This window comes from Rhinolophus sinicus, chromosome 13 (assembly GCF_057876585.1).
Source record: "Rhinolophus sinicus isolate RSI-liver-muscle chromosome 13, RSI-T2T, whole genome shotgun sequence".
NCBI lineage: Eukaryota > Metazoa > Chordata > Mammalia > Chiroptera > Rhinolophidae > Rhinolophus > Rhinolophus sinicus.
The window spans coordinates 30596747-30616390 of NC_142513.1; the positions used below are offsets into that span (position 1 = coordinate 30596747).

General features: G+C 38.6%; 1 protein-coding gene across 1 annotated transcript in view; it reads right to left on the minus strand.

The window, feature by feature from the left end:
- PAK5 (p21 (RAC1) activated kinase 5) overlaps positions 1 to 19644 on the minus strand; it is a 292513-nt gene that overhangs the window by 160627 nt on the left and 112242 nt on the right. Inside the window, exon 2 of the mRNA XM_019734919.3 lies at positions 11431 to 11573. The gene's annotated coding sequence lies outside the window, so the exon portion shown is untranslated. The remainder of the gene's footprint in view (positions 1 to 11430; positions 11574 to 19644) is intronic.

Genomic DNA, 19644 nt, shown 5'->3' on the forward strand with positions numbered 1-19644 from the left:
TGTGTGTGTGTCTGGTTTCTTTTGCTCAACATAACGTTTGTGAGATTCATCCATGTTGTTGTATCAATAGTGTGTTCTTTTCATTGCTGCACAGTATTACACGGAATGAATAAACCAAGATTTATTTATCATTCTTCTGTTGTTGAACATTTTGCTTGTTTCTAGTTTTGGACTATTAGGAATAGATCTGTGATGCACTAATTTTCCTTGGATATAAACCTGGGGGGCAAGGGGGGGGCTATTGCTGGCTCATAGTGTAGTTCTGTTGAGATTCTGAATTGTTTCCATGTTGCCCACACACAGGGTCTTTGCTCTGTGTGTAGCTGTAGTTCATACAGTATCCACTAGGCTTTTAAGTTTTACTAGGGGGGAAAAATCCCAAGCAAAAAAATCCAACAAGCAAAAGTAACAATAAATAAGACATAAAAGTTATGTTCTTTGATACGAAATAATCAAATTACCATGCAGATAGGATTTACTTTTTGAAACTCATTAATCTCAAGCTAGGTGGTGTTTATTTAAACTTGTCTGCAGGCTAGATTTAGTTTGTCGGTTTCCTAAAAATGTGTTTTGATTCCCTACACAATCAGGTTCTTTGTTGTTTGCACATTTTTGTTTGTTTTTAATAAATCAATGTTTAAAAACTGGCAGATCTAATATCAGAAAACTCTAGCTTTCAAGCTTTTCTTTGAAAATTAGAATATCTGGTACATCTGAGTCATATTCCCAGAAAGCAGTAACAACAGATTGAAGTTAAGAAAGGGCCACCGCATTTAGAAAGGCACAGCTTCCCCTGTTTGCACAGTTCCCACCCACCTACTGTTTCTTATACTGCCTGGTCTCTGTGGGCATGACAACCCTGCTTTACTCTATGACTTGTCAGTCAAGTTCATTCACCTTTGTCGCATTGAGAGTACAGAGATTTGGCAATTGCAAAGACGAGAGTGTTCTGGACAGTTAAAAAGTTGTCCTTTTACATGTCACACTATGAAATATGTGGAAATCTTTCTAAAAACCACGACATATGAACCTGTTTCCGAGAAATAGCTGAAATAAGAGGGACAGCCGGGCACATGTTGAGTTTCTGTGTTAAATGTATTTGAAGGAATGCATGGAGAGGAGAGCCAGCTGAGCTTGCTTCTTCTGACTAGAGAAACTTCACTCAAGAAATACGCCTACAGGTCCAGTCTTCTAATCAACATCTACTAACCATATGAGCAAGATATTTGACAATGAGAAAAACAGTCCTTCTGATCTGTTCAATTAAATATTTCCTGGGCCAAACCCAATTCCATTATGATTGGGGCCCTGGGCAGTTGCTAACTGCATTTAGTAATTTTCACGCTGCCCCAGATGTTAGTAGGGAGCCAAAGTTACTTCTCATTGGAAGTATGCAGTCTAGATGATCTGAAGGTTCCTTATGCTAAAATACAAATATATCCTGGAGACATTCTTTAAATGATAAATTTGGCTCACTAGATAGTAACGGAAATAACCTGATCACCCCCTGCCCCACCAAAATAAATGACAGAAAATGAAACCAGAAACCCATGTAGGCAATAAACTAAGGAAAAGAGCAGGACAGACATAATGGAACATGGCAGTAATGACACTGATCTGGAGACCAAGCCTTAGGCCCTTCTCAGAGCAGGGCAGGACAGTTAAGCCTGAGAGACAGACCTAGAATGGAACTTTGAAACAGGGTGAAAGTTGTCCCTGACTCTTACAGGAAGTAAAGCAATACTCTCCAAAGGAAACATTACCAATTTAGGCCCAAAGAATTCCCACACATATAATCAAATATTACCTACCACCCAGGGAGAAACAGCACCAAGAATGAAAGCTGACAAGATAACAAAATGGTTTCTACACCCATTCTACTTCGTGTGTTATAATTAGCTGATAATTATACAATAACAATGTATAAAATGTGAAAATAATTGAAAATGGAATAAAGATGAGCATAAGCTGTCACAATTCTTTTGCCATCTGTGAACTGATTTAGATGTAGAAACTTGGTAAGAGACCATGATATTCCATGGTTCATATTCTGTTGCACTTTGCTCCTGATTAACCAAATTGTGCAGCATCTCAGTCAGCTGTCTAATTATTTTTGTCACAAAGATTTCTAAGCTCTCTTAGCCATTGTCAGATCCCTGTGGTTCAAGACACCCTGACTGGCACTTTAATTTCGCTATCGATTATGGTAGTGAAGTCCACCTTGCCACTCAGTTAGTCCTGCTGCTCAATCTCTGTGGCCCTGGGTCCCTCCAGCGACACCAGGAGGCTCAGCTCCTAGATAGTTTCTCCAAACATCAACCGAGTCTGTAGACGACCGTTTTTCAAAGGTGTCAGCACCCCTCTCCAGAGAACACCTTACTGTCTTTGGGAATGGGGTGTGTTGTCTGGGCCGTCTTAGTCAGTCAGGAACATACTGAAGTGGTAGGTTCTCAGATTGTATCTAAACCATCCTAACATCCATTCTAACATCCCTCTTCCCTGAGCTATCTGGCCCTTTATCAAAACTGTGTCAAAGAAGTTGTGGAATTTCCTCTTCATTTGCTCTAGGCCAGGGGTGTCCAAACTGCGGCCCGCGGGCCAACTGCAGCCCACAATCCACTTTTAATTGGCCCGCAGCAAATTCCAAAAATGTATTTAGTTTACTTAAATAAACCAGGTGAGGCAATACGTACTTCACCTCGAGTGAGTTGCCCGGCTGTTTGTGTATTTTACCACATATGGCCCTTGGTGAAAAACGTTGAAAAATGTTTGGACAGCCCTGCTCTAGGCAATCAGAGAATACAGGCTTCAAAGAATCATCCTAAAAATACTATCAGGACCAGCTTCAAGTGTCCTTGACAAATGACTGAATCTTGAGTTATGAGTGAATGACCCTATATTAGCAAATCATCCCTGATCTAGCTTTAGTATTTTTCACCCTCCCCAACATACAAATAAAGTCCACTTGCACATGGCGTCCTTGGTTCTCATGGCACATATTAGCCAGGTACTTCAATTTTTCAGTGGGTAAGCTATTTCTTCCTGGATAAGGGCTGATACTTCTTCTGCTGAGAATATACTCTAGTTATCACTTTAGAGCAATTAGGAGTAGCAGAAAAGATCTTAAGGAGAATGAGAATCATCTTATTAGGTGCCAGCTTCAGGTGAGATCCTTGCACAGTCATCGGGTGAGGGAGGCTGTTCTTCAGTCAAGAGAAGGGATTGTTCTTGTCTTCCAAGATGGTTAAGGGGAATTTAGGAGTTCAAGATGCTCAGTCTCATCCACCCCAATGAACTCAACCTAGATCTGGCATCCCTGGCAAGGCCCTGAGTTTGAAATAGGAGAACCTACAAAGCTGTGTAGTCTCCTTTGCAACTCTGTCAACCTTGAGGTTACATCCTGGGACTGGATTTCATAACAGTCTGCACTGCAGTGACCAGAGACAAGTCTCCTGTACAGCTGCCATGGAGTCTGGTGATGGATGGAAACTAGACTTTCGGTGTTGAACATGATGCAGTATATGTGAATGTCGAATTATAATGTGTACACCTTAAACTTATGTAGTTTTGTAAACCAATGTTACCTTCAATTAAGAAAAAGCTGCCATAGGTGCCCTCTGGCTTTCAGAGCATGCCTTAAATTGGCAATTAACTACCCTCAGCCTGACATTTCTTTTTTCAGGTCAAAAATAGTCACCTTACTCCAAAATCCATAGAATCATTATTGCTCTAATAATCATTGTGTGCTGTAGCTACTAGATAGCCCCACACTGTAGCCTCCACCTAGTCTTATCCCAATTTACTACAGGTAAAAGCTTAAATAATTGTGATGCCGCTGCTGCAAAACCAGGTACATTTAATTCCAATTTACCACAAAAAAATGTGGTTGCTATTGCTTTCAGACAGGTTAGTAAACCAATTCCAAAATCTACAAGGTATCCTTTCTACAGCCATTTGTTTTAACTCAGTTTCCCTAGGAAACTGACCTGGAGACAAACATTAAGTGCCAATGCTTTAATGGGAATATGCAATCCCAAGGTAGGAGAGAAAAAACAAGGAAATGAGGCAAGGATGGATAGGAAGCAAGACAGGTGATATTTTACTGTCCTGGCCATCGCATTACCATAAACTACAAAGAAACACAGCCAGTAGCCCAGCAAATGCATCTGCTAAATGACATGGGACACCTCTAAACATGCTGTACAGGGACATATGCCTTGGAATAGGCCATCAGAGAGGAAACTGGAGAGGGACTGTTTCTTCTTTACTTCCTTCTCTCTCCCACAGGAGCAAGCTGCTAAGGATCTGGGCCAGCAGTTCTCAACCAGGTACAATTTTACATCCCAGGGCAACATTCGACTAGAGATATTTTTATGTCGAGAGATATTTTTGTGGTGTCACAACTGAAAAAGCTATTGGCATCTAGTGGGTAGAGAATGCAGACAATGCTAAACATACTCTAATGCACAGGCCAGTCCCCCATCACAAGAATTATTTAGTCCAAAACATCATCAGTGCTACAGTTGACAAACCCTATTCTAGGTGCTGGTGAAGCCAAGAGAATACAAAGAGGTGCATGAGGTGTGGCTGACGAAACAACCCACCAGAAAAATGGAAAAAGCTGTAGAAGACATTTCACAGATGAGAAAACACAAATGGAGAACAAAACATGAAAAGATACTGAACCTCATTAGTAACCAGGGAACTCAAATCACAGTAAGGTACCATTTCATACTCAATTGAGTGGAAAAAACTAAGATATTTACATAGAACACCAAACATGGGGAGAATGACTCTCAAAGGGAATTCTCATTTACTGACGGTTGGGAGTGTAAACTGCTACTGTGTGTTTGGGAAAGAATTGAGTAGTATGTTGTAAAGTTGAACACATACATATATAAGGGGACCACTCCTACCAGTTGGTCCTGGTTTTAGCACTGAATGTCCTGTGTCCTGGGAATGCCCTCAGTTCCAGGCAAACTGGGATGATTGCTCACCTATCTATCTTATATCCTCGTAATCCACTTCTAAGCTCTGAAAAACTCTTCTACACGCACCAAGAAATAGATATAAAAATTATTGTTTTCATAATAGCAGAAAATGCAAACACTCGAAATATCAATCCACAGGACAGTAAATCAATTGTGATGTATTCACACAATGTAATATTATTTAGCTGTGAAAATGAACTACAGCTACATGTAACAACATAGGCGAATCTTAAACACAAATGTTCAAGGTGATGAGCAAATATGTAGACTATATGAGTATGAGATCATTATTATAAAGCTCGAAAGGAAGCAAAAGTTAATAACATAAAGATACATTCATGTTTGGTCCTTTCTTTATAGCAAGAAATTGACTCAAACTTAGGCTAGTGGTTACCTGTGGAGGGTAGATGGGTAAATAGAACAGAAAGGGACCCTGCTCCCCAAGGCAAAATTAATTAACTGATCAATTATTATGTTCCCAGCAAGTGTTCACTGGATTTCATATCTTTGCTCTCAGCTTTAACTGTTTATTTACCTTTAGTTATGTTATTTTCTGTTTATTTTACCTCTTTAAAAAATATCTCTATCTCATTTTTTAAAATTAGTAAGCAAAGAATCACAAACATTTCTGGTAGAGAAGAATGAATGTAACACATTCCTCACGCCAACAAGCGTGGGTATTTTGGCCTGGGTTCATCATTCATGGATCTTGCCAGCATGTATTTCCACAGTCAAATTCCCATTCTGGCTCCAAGGGGCTGGAGGTGCTAACATCAGTTTAAGCCTCACACTAAAATTTGCCGTACCTGGTGACTTGGGAGAGCTCCCCAGTTAAAACAATGGACCCTGGAGAACAATAAAAGTTACTGAGAAAAACTGTAGAATAAGGCTTCTATTTAATGTACACAATTCAGTCTTAGAGTGAAGAAACCCATGAACTGAAAGTTACCATTTCAAACACACACATCCCAATGGAAACACAGATGCACAGATCTGTATATAAATATGTCCCTAATGTCAATGGGGCCCAACTGGCTCACAGAAATGTGCCCCAGGAACTAGGCCTCATGAGAGTCCAAAGCCTTGGAATTTCAGGTTGAGACAATGATCCAAAAATCCTTCATTAGTTTCCTCAGAGACCCACTCACTATGCTTAGCACACTTATGGAAGGTGCATCACAGAAAGAAATTCTGTTACATAATCTGCATCACTGCATTACCTTTTTGCAGCCACCAATACAGTCATAGGCTGAAAAGTTCTTGCATTTAGGCCCACTCTCAACCTCACGTTCTTCTCTAAGCACCCATGAAGGTATTTGCATCCTCCCTTCCTACTTCCTTTCCTTTTGAAATAAATACAAATTCTGTCACAAGAGAAAATCTTATAATTTTGTTAACAATATTGTTACAGCAGCTGTCCACTCAACCATCCATTCATTGACCTTTGTTCATCTTCCAATTTGCTTATCACTTTTTCATAAACATTATTCTGCCTGCAAGTTACCGTGTTTCCCTGAAAGTAAGAACTAGCCAGACCATCAGCTCTAATGCTCTAATCTTTTGGAGCAAAAATTAATGTAAGACTCGGTCTTATTTTAATATAAGACAAGGTCTTATATATAAGACCAGGTCTATATTATAATATAATATTATATGATATGATATGATATGATATGATATGATATGATATGATATTATCGAGTCATATCAATTTTTGCTCCAAAAGATGCATTAGAGCTGAAGGTCTGGCTAGGTCTTATATTCGGGGAAACACGGTAGCTTTTATTTTTCTGAATTCTGGTACATTTTTATACAACTTGTGGTCCTTAATCTTGCTCTCTCTCATGGTGCTTGACTCTTCTCTTTGCCTTACTGCCATATGACTTCATTCCCAAGTCACCGGAGAGCATTATGGGACATCATGTTTCTGTCTCTTTGAACATATACTATCCTCCTTGCCTTCATCAGCTTCCTACTTCATCTGGCTGGGGAACACCTACTCATCTATAAACTTTAATCTAGATGATCCTATTCTTGGAGATTGTAATCTAGATCCTCCTCTTTTTGTGTCAATGCCCTTTTGAAAGGTGATCTTGAAGCTCCTCTTACCGAGAGGTGGAGAGTCTATTTCCATATAACCTTGTGAGTTTCTCTGGCCCATATAAGGCAGGAGAAGTGATTGTTCTGAGCCTAGGCCTCAAGAAGCCTTGCACACTCTCTTAAACCTTCCTCAGCCATCATGTGAATAAGCCCAGGCTAACCTGCTGGAGAACTGATTTGACCCAGCTTCATCTAATCAATTACCAGCGATGTGAGCAAAGTCATTTTAGACTATCCAGCACTCAGCCAACCTGTCAGCTGACTGCAGATGGATCAAAGAACCCTGCCAAGATCAGCCAAACCTGACCTAGATCAGAACTCATTAACTCAACCATAGACTCATGAGCAATAATACATGCTTATTGTTTTAAGTTACTCTGACATTAGTTATGACATTAATTTGTTATGCAGCAACAACTGATATTCCCTTTCTTGATTCTATTTGATAGCCGCAGCATATTTCTATTATAGCCCTTATATCACTACGTTTTCCTGTCTTTCTCTTCCACAAACATGTGAGCTCCTTGAGAACACGGGCAATTTTTGTTTCGTATGCCCAAATCTAAATAGCACCTGCCAACTCTTCAATAAATAGATGTCAGAAAAATGTCAATGATTAATTTGTTAATTAAGGATTACACTGATGGCCAAGGGATGGTTTTGGAGGCAAACCAGAGTTTGAATCCAACTCTATTTCCTATGTGTTACTCCAGAGAATTTGCTTAACCTTGCTCAACCTTATGTGCTCATATATAAACTGAAGACGAGAGTAATGTATATGCTGCAGGATTGTGGTGATAAGATATATATTTGCCACCCCTCAACCTGGCATAGAGTGTTCAACAAATAAGAATTAAATTACTCAATAAATGATGGCTCTAGTAATACCATCATGATCATCATCGTTGTTGTATCACTTCTTGTAGCAGAAACTGTAGGTGCTCTGCCCATATCCCTTTGGAATTCACAATTTTTGTGCATGCCGACCTGAAGGTGGCTTCTGACGGCAATTATCTCGAACTCTGTGCCTGAGGGCTTCCTCTGGATGCTGGAGTCCCCTTGGTTCACATATACATCAGATGACAAATGCTAGGGAGTTAACATCATCCACTTCCACCTAGGAGAGCAGCCCAGATCAGAGAAGGTAGCTACAAACCCCAGTTTCCTTGCCCTTGGTTAGGATGAATCCATGGTATGTTCTATATTCTATCCCAGAATTATCCAATGGGATTGTGCACCTCTTGGCCACAGTAGCAATAAAATAATTTTTTTTTGTCTTCCTTCTGTTCCTTATCTCACATCCACCCTCCCCTACAGAGTTATTCTAGCATCACATCCCAAATAAACACTAATATCCAAATTTTTTATCTGACCATCTGATTCTACAAAAACAAACCTAAGACACTATTGCTTTCTGTTTCATTTTATCCTTATTGCTTCAGAATCCAATTGCTTCTTCCTAGCCTTTTAATGATCTCTTCAGCTAATCAAAGAGTTGTATCCAGTCCAGTGTATGACAAGACCATCACAGAATATGGTGTCACAATTTAGGTCTTCTCAGATGTTTCCACATGGCTCAATTCTCTGAGTATATGAGGATAGGGATAACGTGCAGTTGATGTTGGGTACCTCTGGGCTTATCTTGAAGGGTACCTAGAACCATGGTACTGATTCTTGGCCAAGACAGAGGTGAACTGTACCGATAGTGATTTATAATATGCTGTTAAAAGTCCAAAATTCCAACCCCAGAGGCATACTGTACCAGCTTGTATACACTATTTATTGAAACTCCATGGATTGATGGTTTGCACCTGTTTACCTGTTCACAAAGCCTGTGTTTAGCTACCTGAGCTGCGAGATATAAAATATCCCTCAGTAAGCTTGAGCCTTGACTCCCCTGAGACTGAGGTGTCGCAAATGTATTTTGGTGGTTCGTGATCAGAAGACGAAGTGCTCCTGTGTGATGGAGTAATAACCCTGGGAGCTGTACCTGGAAGTCTCAGTCCTCTCCGATGCATGCTGGGCTTACTTTCTCCTGCTGTACCTTATCCTTTGCCTTTACTGTTGCTTTGCATGTTTTTCAGTTACCCGACACCATATAATTACTGCACTGAGGCTGCTTTCTGACCACCAAAGCCTTTTGATAGGGGTCTGAGGTGGAGGAAGGAAGGGTTGTTACAGCACCCAAATTTAGAACCGTTTCAGAAAGTTATGGGTACAACATTTTATTGAGCCCTTAAAATGTTGTTTGGCTGAGTTATCATGAAAATTTTTCTGAACACAGACTTTCAGGTTGGTTCACGCTCTAACAGTGGCTGTTGGCTTCTTGATATCTTGGCTATATCTGCCAAGGTCACTGCAAAATTCCTTATTCTCTCATCCTTCCTCATGCACGATGGTCACATACCCCAATGTATGAAGCCCTCATTGTGAAGAGTGTTAGTTTCTCTGGCAAACATTGCTTAAATCCACATGTTGTTGTCTTTTTAAAACACCAGTTTTAAGTAGTGTTTAGTGTTTCCTTCAATGTCCCACCTAGAAATAATCTAGTATGAAAGTTTTAGTCTTGAAGTCATGCTTGACTGACCTGAGCCACTAGTCCTTAAAAAACTCATAGGTTTCTTTCTTAATCGGGAAGGGGACCCTTCACACAGTCTCCCTCTCGTGGTCTGAGTAACAATGTTCTCAGAAGCCAAGAACAAGGCAGGAAGGAAGAGAGGCGTAGCCAAATCTTCTGGAAGGCTCCAGTTACCAAGTGTTATAAGATAACCTGCCCAGAACATCAGATTTCAGGGTAGAATTTTTTTTTTATTTTTATAATTTCACATCACTCCCCACCCCTAGTTTCAGAAGCAGGCCATAAATCTACATCATAAGCTGTTCTTTGAAACAATGAAATAAATTACCATTTGCGTGTTGTATATTACAACACAAATGAACATCATACCCTTCATGTGAAAATTAGAATTGCGTTGGGGGATTCCTAAAGAGCACTGATGATCTTCTAGTTTAATCCAGCTGAAGCAGATGCCATGTGTACCCAATGACATGTCCCTGAGCCAACTCACCATCATCTCTTACCTAGGTGACAGCACCCAGTTTTTCACTATTACTGAGTGCCCACCTTTTGGCTAAATAAAGCAGTATGGTCTTTTAAAAAATATAATATGAAATCACTCCTCTAGTGATAACTCTCCAGTGGTTTCTGTTGTCATTGGAGTAAAAGCAACACACTTTCCCATGTGTACAGGCTCTCTAACTTAATCTTCTAACTCGTGCTTGTCCAAATCCCCTCTCAAAGCAATACAGGTCTGCTTTCTGATCCTTGAACACGTCCCCCCAGGTTCTGGTTCCTGGCACATGAACTGTCCTGTCTGCAAAGGACAGTACTTACTCAGCTGGCTCCTTTTCATCATTCAACTCTCAGCTCAAAATTCCCTGGGTGGTCTGCTCTGATGCCCAGACTAAAGTAGCCCCTCAGTCACCCTTTATCTCATTAACTGTTTATCTTGTTCACAAACTCTATTAATGGCCACATTTATTTACATTTTCTTTTTGCATTTATTTACTTCGTCATCTCCTCCCACTAGAATGGCAGCTCCTTCAAGGCCCCACCCTTGACTTTTTTGTTCACTATCACATCCCAGTTCCTAAAACAATTTGCAGGCACATCGGAGTCACCCCAATGAATATTTGTTAAATAAAGTACTTTTCTGCTTTTTTACTATTGCATATTTTTCTTTTCTTACGGAGATATCGCTGACGTGGAACATTATATTAGTTTCAGGTGTATGACATAATGATTTGCTATTTGTATATATTACAAAATGATCACACTAGTTCACATCCCTCACCAAAAACAACCACAATGCTTTTTTTTCTTATGATGACAACTTTTAAGATCTACTCTCTTAGTAACTTTTAAATACACAACATTATTAACTATAGTCACCATGCTGTATATTATATCCCCAAGATATATTTATTTTATAACTAGAAGTTTATACCTTTTGACCACCTTCACCCATTTCACCTCTCCTCCCAAACCCCATCTTTGACAACCACCAATCTGTTCTCTGTATCTATGAGTTCAGATTTTAAATTTTTATTATTTTTTTAGATTCCACATTGAAGGGAGATCACACAGTAATTGTCTTTCTCAGTCTGACTTACTTTACTTAGTATAATGCCCTTGAGGTCCATCTATGTGGTTGCAAACAGCAAGATTTCTTTCTTTTCTAAGGTTGAATAATATTCCATTGTGTGTGTGTGTGTGTGTGTGTGTGTAATTTAAAACTAAATTTAAAAGGCAAAAATGTAACATAATTTATTCTCCTACCTTTTTATGATGGCTATGGATGAATCAGACTCGCGAGGAGTGTGGCTATTTCTGTTCTGCAACTTTTCGTTGGAGTTCTTCAGTGTTCTTCATTTTTCCTCAGCGTTCATTTTGGCAACAGGTGGAAGCATTTTGCCAGTGTTCTGTAACAACACGGTACCAACATGAGTCAGAACCCCACCAATATTATTGTTTCAAAATAAACACATAACCTCATTTACTTCACATTCTCCCACATGCTGTCCATCCTTTTTGTACTGTTTCTCTCATTTCCTCAGGCAGGCAGCTCCTTACTGATCTGTATATTATTACCCGGACACAACCAGGCAGTGTGAGACTCCCCTTAGCACCTTGCCTGCGTCTGTCACAGCCCTCTTTAATCTTTCCACCATGAGTCCACGTCTCTAACAGATGGTAAGCCCAGTGGGGACAGGCACTGCGCCTTTGGTCCCTGAATCTCTGGGGCCAAGCCCACTCACTTGTAATTACTGATGTATAATACAGTTGATTCTCATTATTTGCGGTAGTTATGTCCTATAAAGCTGCCGCAAACACTGAATTAGTGAACGCTGAACCATTGATCTCAGGGGAAATACAGGATTAGGTTTCTACTGGCCTGGCCCTAACATTTCTTTCATTCAACCAATACATAACCTTGTTTTATGGTTTTATGTATGTATCTGTGTAAAGACCACCACATTTAATATATATTGTTCATCCATTACATTCAACTCATAGCCAACAACACCATAACTCATACTTGAATGAAGCTTATATAAGACATGTATTTTCTCCATAAGGCACACCACATCCTTCTTGTTTGGAACGCTAGATAGAAAGCTTTTCAGCACTATGCCGGCAGGGCATTTCAAACAGCAAAATCAGCAGAAATGCAAGACAACATGAAAAGGTGAATTTGTAGCCATAAAGTCCATGAATAATGAGGATTAACAGTATACACATTGGCTGAATCGAAGTTATATGCAAATCTATAAGTTCCTAATTCTGCTGGTTCAGCACAGCACTGCTATTGAAATGAGTAAATAATAAATGCTACTGATAGGGTAGAAAGAAACTAAATACAGATTTCATATGCTTCATGAAAGATCCAGGAACTGAAAGCAGTTATTCACTCCTAACCCATTAAAAAGACAAATTCCAGATCCCAGTTCTTTTCTTCTTCCTAACATTAATCATTGCTTATCCAATTTTCAGACAAGTGCAAAGAAAACTTCCCTGAAAATAATTATAGGTTGATAGTTCACCTTATTCACTACAGGACAACCCCAACTGCTCCCAAAAGATGGCTCTATTTTTCTCCTTGGATAAAAAGAACAAATACCTGTTTTTATTTTATTATATTCATCAGTTAACCACAAGCGTAATACACACACTTAGCAGACTTGTATTTTCTGTAAAAATCCCAGCACTTTGTGACATTAAAAAATGGAGGTTTCACACTTTAAAATATTTAAACATTTAAAACTGTTTAACACTTCTTTCAGAATACAGATTTATGTTTTAAAGCTATTGCAAAGGTCTTCCAATTAAGTTTACTTCTTTATATTTTAAATTGGTTAAATTCAACCTTGATTTATTTGCAGTTCATTGAAAGTAACTTATAAAATCATCTACTGAAAAGCCTACCCTATGTGTTTAACTATCACTGCTAAGATCAGTAGGACATGCTAGACAGCAATGTTTTGCACAGGTTACAAGAAAGCCTAGAAGGATGGTTCTGAAAGCTCAGTTCTTATATGCTTTTAATTTAGTTCAAAATTGGTTGCCAGATGGGAGGGGGATTCGGGGGAGCTGGGTGAAATATGTGAAGAGGTTAATAAGTACAAATTAGTAGTTACAAAATAGTCATGGGGATATAAGTTAGAGCTTAGGGAATATTGTTAATAATATTATAATAATTATCTATGGTGTCAGGTGGGTACTAGACTTATCAAGGGGATCACTTTGTGATTTATATAAATGTCTAACCACTATGCTGTTCACCTGAAACTAATACAATATTGAATGTCAACTGTAATTGAAAAATAAAATAAAATTTAGTTCAAAATCAGCTAAAATATAAATAGACATAATTTTCTTTTAAAGTCCTGTGATATTCTCTCCAAATATTTCAGAGTATCCGAAAGTAAGTCATCTTGTCAGGAAGTACAATTTCGGGATTGATGATACCATATGATCTACTGTGTAATAATAACATTTTACAAAAGTAATACCTTGACCCAGAAAACTAAAATGAAATAAATGTACCTTATTTTTATACTTTATTAATAACATTACATTATACTTTATAAGTAATTAACCAATATTTGCTTTGAGCTTATTTTGTAAGAATTAGCATTACATTTAATTTTCTAATTATTCTGCTATTTAAACCAAATTAATAACAAAAAAATCAGAAATCATAAACTTACTTTAATACATGCCTAAATCATCACTAAAAGTCTCCTTTCAAATTTCTTTCTTTTTAAACATGCCACTAAAAAGCTGTTACTGCATATATCTGATGAAGCCATATTGCAACTACTGACTTTTTAAAAAGCAATCTGAATTCAGCAGACTAGATTCAGATAACAGGTATATCATTCTGAATCCATTGGTAATGTATGTCTTAATATGAGGTGCTATTGCCAATTAAATTTAATGTTTAATTTTAATTAATTTTAACAATATTAAATATTTCTAAGCTTCAAGAGGAAGGTGTTGGCTTTGGAATTGACAGATGTGGCTCCACCTTATACTACCTGCATGGTTTGGAGCAGTTCATGTTTTCCCGAGTATATTTACTCATCTGAAAAATGGAGATGGACACCATGTTCTAAACCATACAGTGGTCTTTAGGATAAAGTGAAAATGGCCTATGTAAATTTCCTGGCCAATAATGAATAGTATACAATGTTAGCTCTTGTTTTTATTAATTACAAAACCAACCCAAGCAGTATTTCAGATAACTGAATTTAGCTCTTAAAACTTAAAAGTAGTGACCTGCCACCTGTGAATAGTTTGGGGAAAAAAAAAGTTATAGTTCATCCATTTTGACTTACCTGCAAAATAAGCACCTCTGCAGCTGTGGGGTGTGTGTGTGTGTGTGTGTGTGTGTGTGTGTGTGTGTGTGTGTGTTTTATAAAAATAGAGGTATACCTATCAAACAAGCATAACTAAGCTTTTAACACATAAGCCCATGCCATTTTGCATATTTCATTTCCATAGATTCTCTGGTAAATTGGCCCCTCAATATTGGGCACCTTGAGCATCAGGTCAAACAAAAAAACAAATAGCACATGAGTCTGAGGTATGGTTATATTATTGAGCTCATTGGCAAATTACTAAAAAACAACCTCTAAGATTCTACTTTATATAGAACAGAATAAAGATTAACCATCAACTAGTAGTACAAATCGTTTTAGTCCCTGCACATTTTTCCCCCACACATTCAAGGATGAACATCTTATGCAGATACATTTTAATGTGCTTGATACCCAGGATGAAATGGGTCCCCATCAGTCCTGCAATCTTAAAATGTTTGTTGCATTATTCACCTTTTTATTCACTTCCCCTTGTACTCAGAGACGCAATTTTTGAATGGTTGGTTTGACATGTGGTCTGTGCTATTGTGTTAGAAAAACCGGACTTTTTTTTTTCTTTCTCTCTCAAAGAGAATAGGCAATGACCTTGTCCTCACTAATATTGAATTCTGGCCAAATGAACTCCAATGGGTTATGAAATCACGAAAGCTGATAAATCCCATCAGGTCAAAGTCTTCCAACAACTCTGAGACATTGGAGTAAGAGGAGAAAAAAATGGATTGTATGGAAAAAGCCTAACATACAATGTAGTTTTTAACCTTTTTATTATTTTTACTAAAATAGAATCTTTATAAAAGAAGTTAAAATGGATCATTCTTCTTGAAAACATATCTTCAGCTCTGTGCCATTTTATAATAGCTTTTTCTTTGTGTATATTTTATAATGTGGATAACTATATACTTTCAGCTATGTGCTCCTCATCTAATAGGTAAACGCTAGATACATAAAGGGTTTCATTACCAGGTTTGACAGCGTAAAAGCGAAGCAGCAAACAAGCTGGCAGATATATTTTAATATAAACCTCCTCCGAGGAACTGAAACAACATCACATTTGTTTCCAGCTACTCATCTGCCCCTCTGTGATCTTTGTCTCTCTATATAATAAAATATTTATAGCCAGAGCTCAGCATCCCTTTCTCCTTCCTCGCTGTTGGAAAAAGGTGTGTTCTGCTTCCATGGGAGAAAACAACATAATAGAAACACTAAAACTTTGAATAAATAACTTTGGTGAAGTAGAAAACCTAATTGCATCAAAAATGGATTTTCTTTCATTCAAAGCAAGATAACTGTGACACATGGGGCTGCATTTTTACAGTGATTATTTATGCACTTGTCAACTGCACTGAATCCTCTCTAGGGAAAACTTCTCGGGAACCTACAGATCTATTTGCTGTCTTTGGATTTCCTCAAATATGGGTTGAGCACTATTTTGTTTTTCTTTTTGGGTAATAATGAAACTTGATTTTAAAAAATAATCTCACCTTTTCCTATAGGAAAATACCCTGTTTGAATGTCTGTGCTCTATGAGACATTTCCCCTGAGACAATGAGCTTTTCAGGATCGTGAACTATAGGTAATGCTCTCTTGTTAATGCTCTTTCATCTGGAAGACCAGTTTATAATGTGCTGGCTTTTATTTCAGAGTAACTATTCCTTATGCTGAAAAACCAAGCGAACAATTAAATGTGGATATACTGGTTTTAGGGTTGAATAGAAAAAGCACTTAAAGTTTTCATCTGCTAGCTGTGTCCCAGGTTCTAACCCCACTGGCATGTACTTGCTTTTTCAACTTGATTGACTAAACCATTCCGTAGCTGAGCATCCTCATCTTGAACCCAAGGTAACGACAGCATGGACTCACCTGATGACACGAACCTACGCAATTTTCAGAGGATTAAATGAGATGATGTGTGCGTAAGAACTTTAGATACTCTGAATCACAACACGATATTAGGTTTAGAAAAGTTATTTTAATTCCTAAATGTTTGAGTTACACAGAAATTAACTCAAAGTTAATCTGATACAGAATACAGTAAAAGATAACAGCTCAAAACCTGGTGGTAATCTCTCCCAAACGTGAGGATTCTCTAATCTCCACCTGTCCATGCTGATTCCTGCTGAGCTTAGATTTCCAAAGACAGATGACAAGATGAAGGAATGAATGGTAGGGAGATGAGAGAAGAGAGAAAGACAGAAACAGACAGAGAAGGGGCTACCATGAAGTCCACTCTTACAACCATTCCCCTCTTTAAAGCAAGGATTCTTAATTGGGCGTTTGAACTTCAAGTCCCAGGGCTCATTTAGAAAGAAGTCACAGGCTCACAAGTTGAATTTGGATGGGAAAGAAATTACGTCTATATTTTCATTAACCTTTCCCACACTACATTATAATTGCTGCAGATACCTTGAAATATTATTTGCACTCACCACCACTTTGAATATGACAGTTATTAGACCTGCCATCAGATCTTGTATTTTAAAATCAAGAAACATATTACCAAAGCACAAATTAATTTTATTTGAGGTTTTGATAATTGTGTCAACATAATTGGTTTCCATTATGACCCTAGATATTTTATTATGCATTTTAAAAGATTTTGCCAGCAATTGCACTCCTAAGTGTATACCCAAAAGAACTAAAAACAGGGAATCAAATCCTGGTACAAGAATGTTCACAGAAGCATTATTCAGAATAACCCCCAAATGAAAAATGCCCCAAATTGTCAATCAACAGATGAATGGATACATAAAATGTGGTAAATCCATACAATGGAATATTACTCAGGCATAAAAAGGAATAAAGGGGCAGATGGGTGGCTCAGTTGGTTAGAGCACGAGCTCTGGGCAACAGGGCTGCTGGTTCGATTCCCACACGGGCCAGCGAGCTGCACCCTCCACAACTAGAATGAAGTCAATGAGCTGCCGCTCAGCTCCCAGGTGGCCAGAAAGCTCAGTTGGTTGGAGCATGGGCTCTCATGCACAAGTTTGACAGTTCAACTCCTCAACTCCCGCAAGGGATGGTGGACTGCGCCCCCTGCAATTAACATGTTGTGTACGGATCACGAGAATCTTCATGAGGGATTTAAACCCTGCCGTCTGCAACGTGTTAAGATTGTACACCGCACCTTGAGCTGAGCTGCTGCCGAGCTCCCGTATGGCTCAGTTGGTTGGAACGGTCCTCTCAACCATAAGGTTGCCAGTTCGACTCCCCCAGGGGATGGTGGGCTACAATCCCTGCAATTAACAATGGCGACTGGACCTGGAGCTGAGCTGTGCCCTCCACAGCGAAGACTGAAAGGACAACAACTTGACTTGGAAAAGTCCTGGAAGTGCACTCTGTTCCCCACTAAAGTCCTGTTCCCCTTCCCCAATTCAAAAATAATAATAATAATAATAATAATAATAATAATAATTTATTTAAAAAAAAAGGAATGAAGTGCTGACACATGCTACAATGTGCATGAACCTCAAAAACACTATGATTAGTGAAAAGCCAGACACAAAAGGTCACATACTGTAGGATGCCACTTATATGAAATATCCAGAATGGGTTAAATCCATGGAAAGTAAAAGCAGATTGGTCGTTACCAGGCTTTCGGGGGACAAGGGAATGAGGAATTGCTTAATAGGTACAGAGTTTTATTTTGGAATGATGGAAATGTTTTAGAAATAGATAGAGGTGGTTGCACAACTTTATGAATGTGCTAAATGCCAATGAGTTATTTTTAAATGGTTAATTTTATGTCATGTGAATTTCATCTCAATAAATAAAACAAAGCACTATGTTAAAAATTGGTTCCTGGTCTTCCTGAAACTGCCAAAGAAGTCCATGGCACAGCAAAAAGTCAAAATCTCTGATTTAAAAGTTCCCACAATGACACAGGCTCCTCTTCCTTTGGCCCCAGTGGAAGGAGTTAGGCCAACTCCCAGCATGCTAGCGCACCCTTTGCGGCCTCAGATTAAAGATAGAAGGGAGCAAGAATGCAGCCAATGAGCACTAACCTTGCTGTTAAAACAATTCATATCTGTCTATATAGCCTAACATACATTTAAAGATATATTCCAAACAATGAATAATTACTAGAAACTTTCCAGGTAAAGATGGTATTTAGCCATCACCACAAACTACACATTTAAAATGACCAGAAATGGTAGACATTACTTTTTCAATGGTAAGGTTTTCCTGTGTTGTCAGTTCTCCCATATACCATGACCTACTTTGGGAATATTCATGCTAGGTATAATGCTCCTAAAACTTTATTCCACTTCCTTAGGTTATTTTTTTTACTCAACAAACACACATTACAATATCCAGTAGTAACATTTGTTATGAAGGAAGAAAAAAGTCGATCAAGAATGAGAATGACAGGAAGTTACCAAAAAAAACCAGATCAAGAAACACAATCCCAAGAGGTGGTATTTGAGGAGAAACTTGAATGAAGTGAGTATTATCGACAATGGGGGCAGCAGTTTCCAGGCTATGGAGATAGCACGTGCAAATGTCCTGAGGTCATGCATGTTCATGGAACAATGCTGAAGGCCTGTGTGGCTGTAGTGCACTCAGTGAGGAAAGAACAGTATAAAAAGAAGGCAGGGTAAGTAGGCAATGACCAGACTGCATGGCCTTTCAGGCCATTTTAAAAGATTTTGAATTTTACTGAAAGTCTGATAGAGCAGAAGATGTCATGACCTAATTTACATTTTAAAAGTGTTCATAGGTTTGGTGCAAACACTGCAGAACAAGATTACAAGCAGGGATATTAGTGAAGAAGCCATTTACGTAGCAGAAGCAAAGGATGACAGCAGCTTATACTAGGGTGTTAGTAGTAGAGACAGTAAGAAGTTGTCCAATTCTAGATATATTTTGAAAGTATAGATGTCTCACTGATGAGTTGGCTATGGTGCAAGGGAAGGTAGTTTGGCCTGAGCGGGCACAGTGGACAGCAGTGCCACTTATAGAGTGGGAGAGAAATGGAGAGAAACAGATTTAAATGCTGCCTTAGTTTGTTTGGGCTGCTATCACGAAATACCACAGACTGGGTAGCTCATAAACAGAATTTCTCACATTTCTGTTGGCTGGATGTCTGAAATCAGAGTGCGAGCATGGCCGG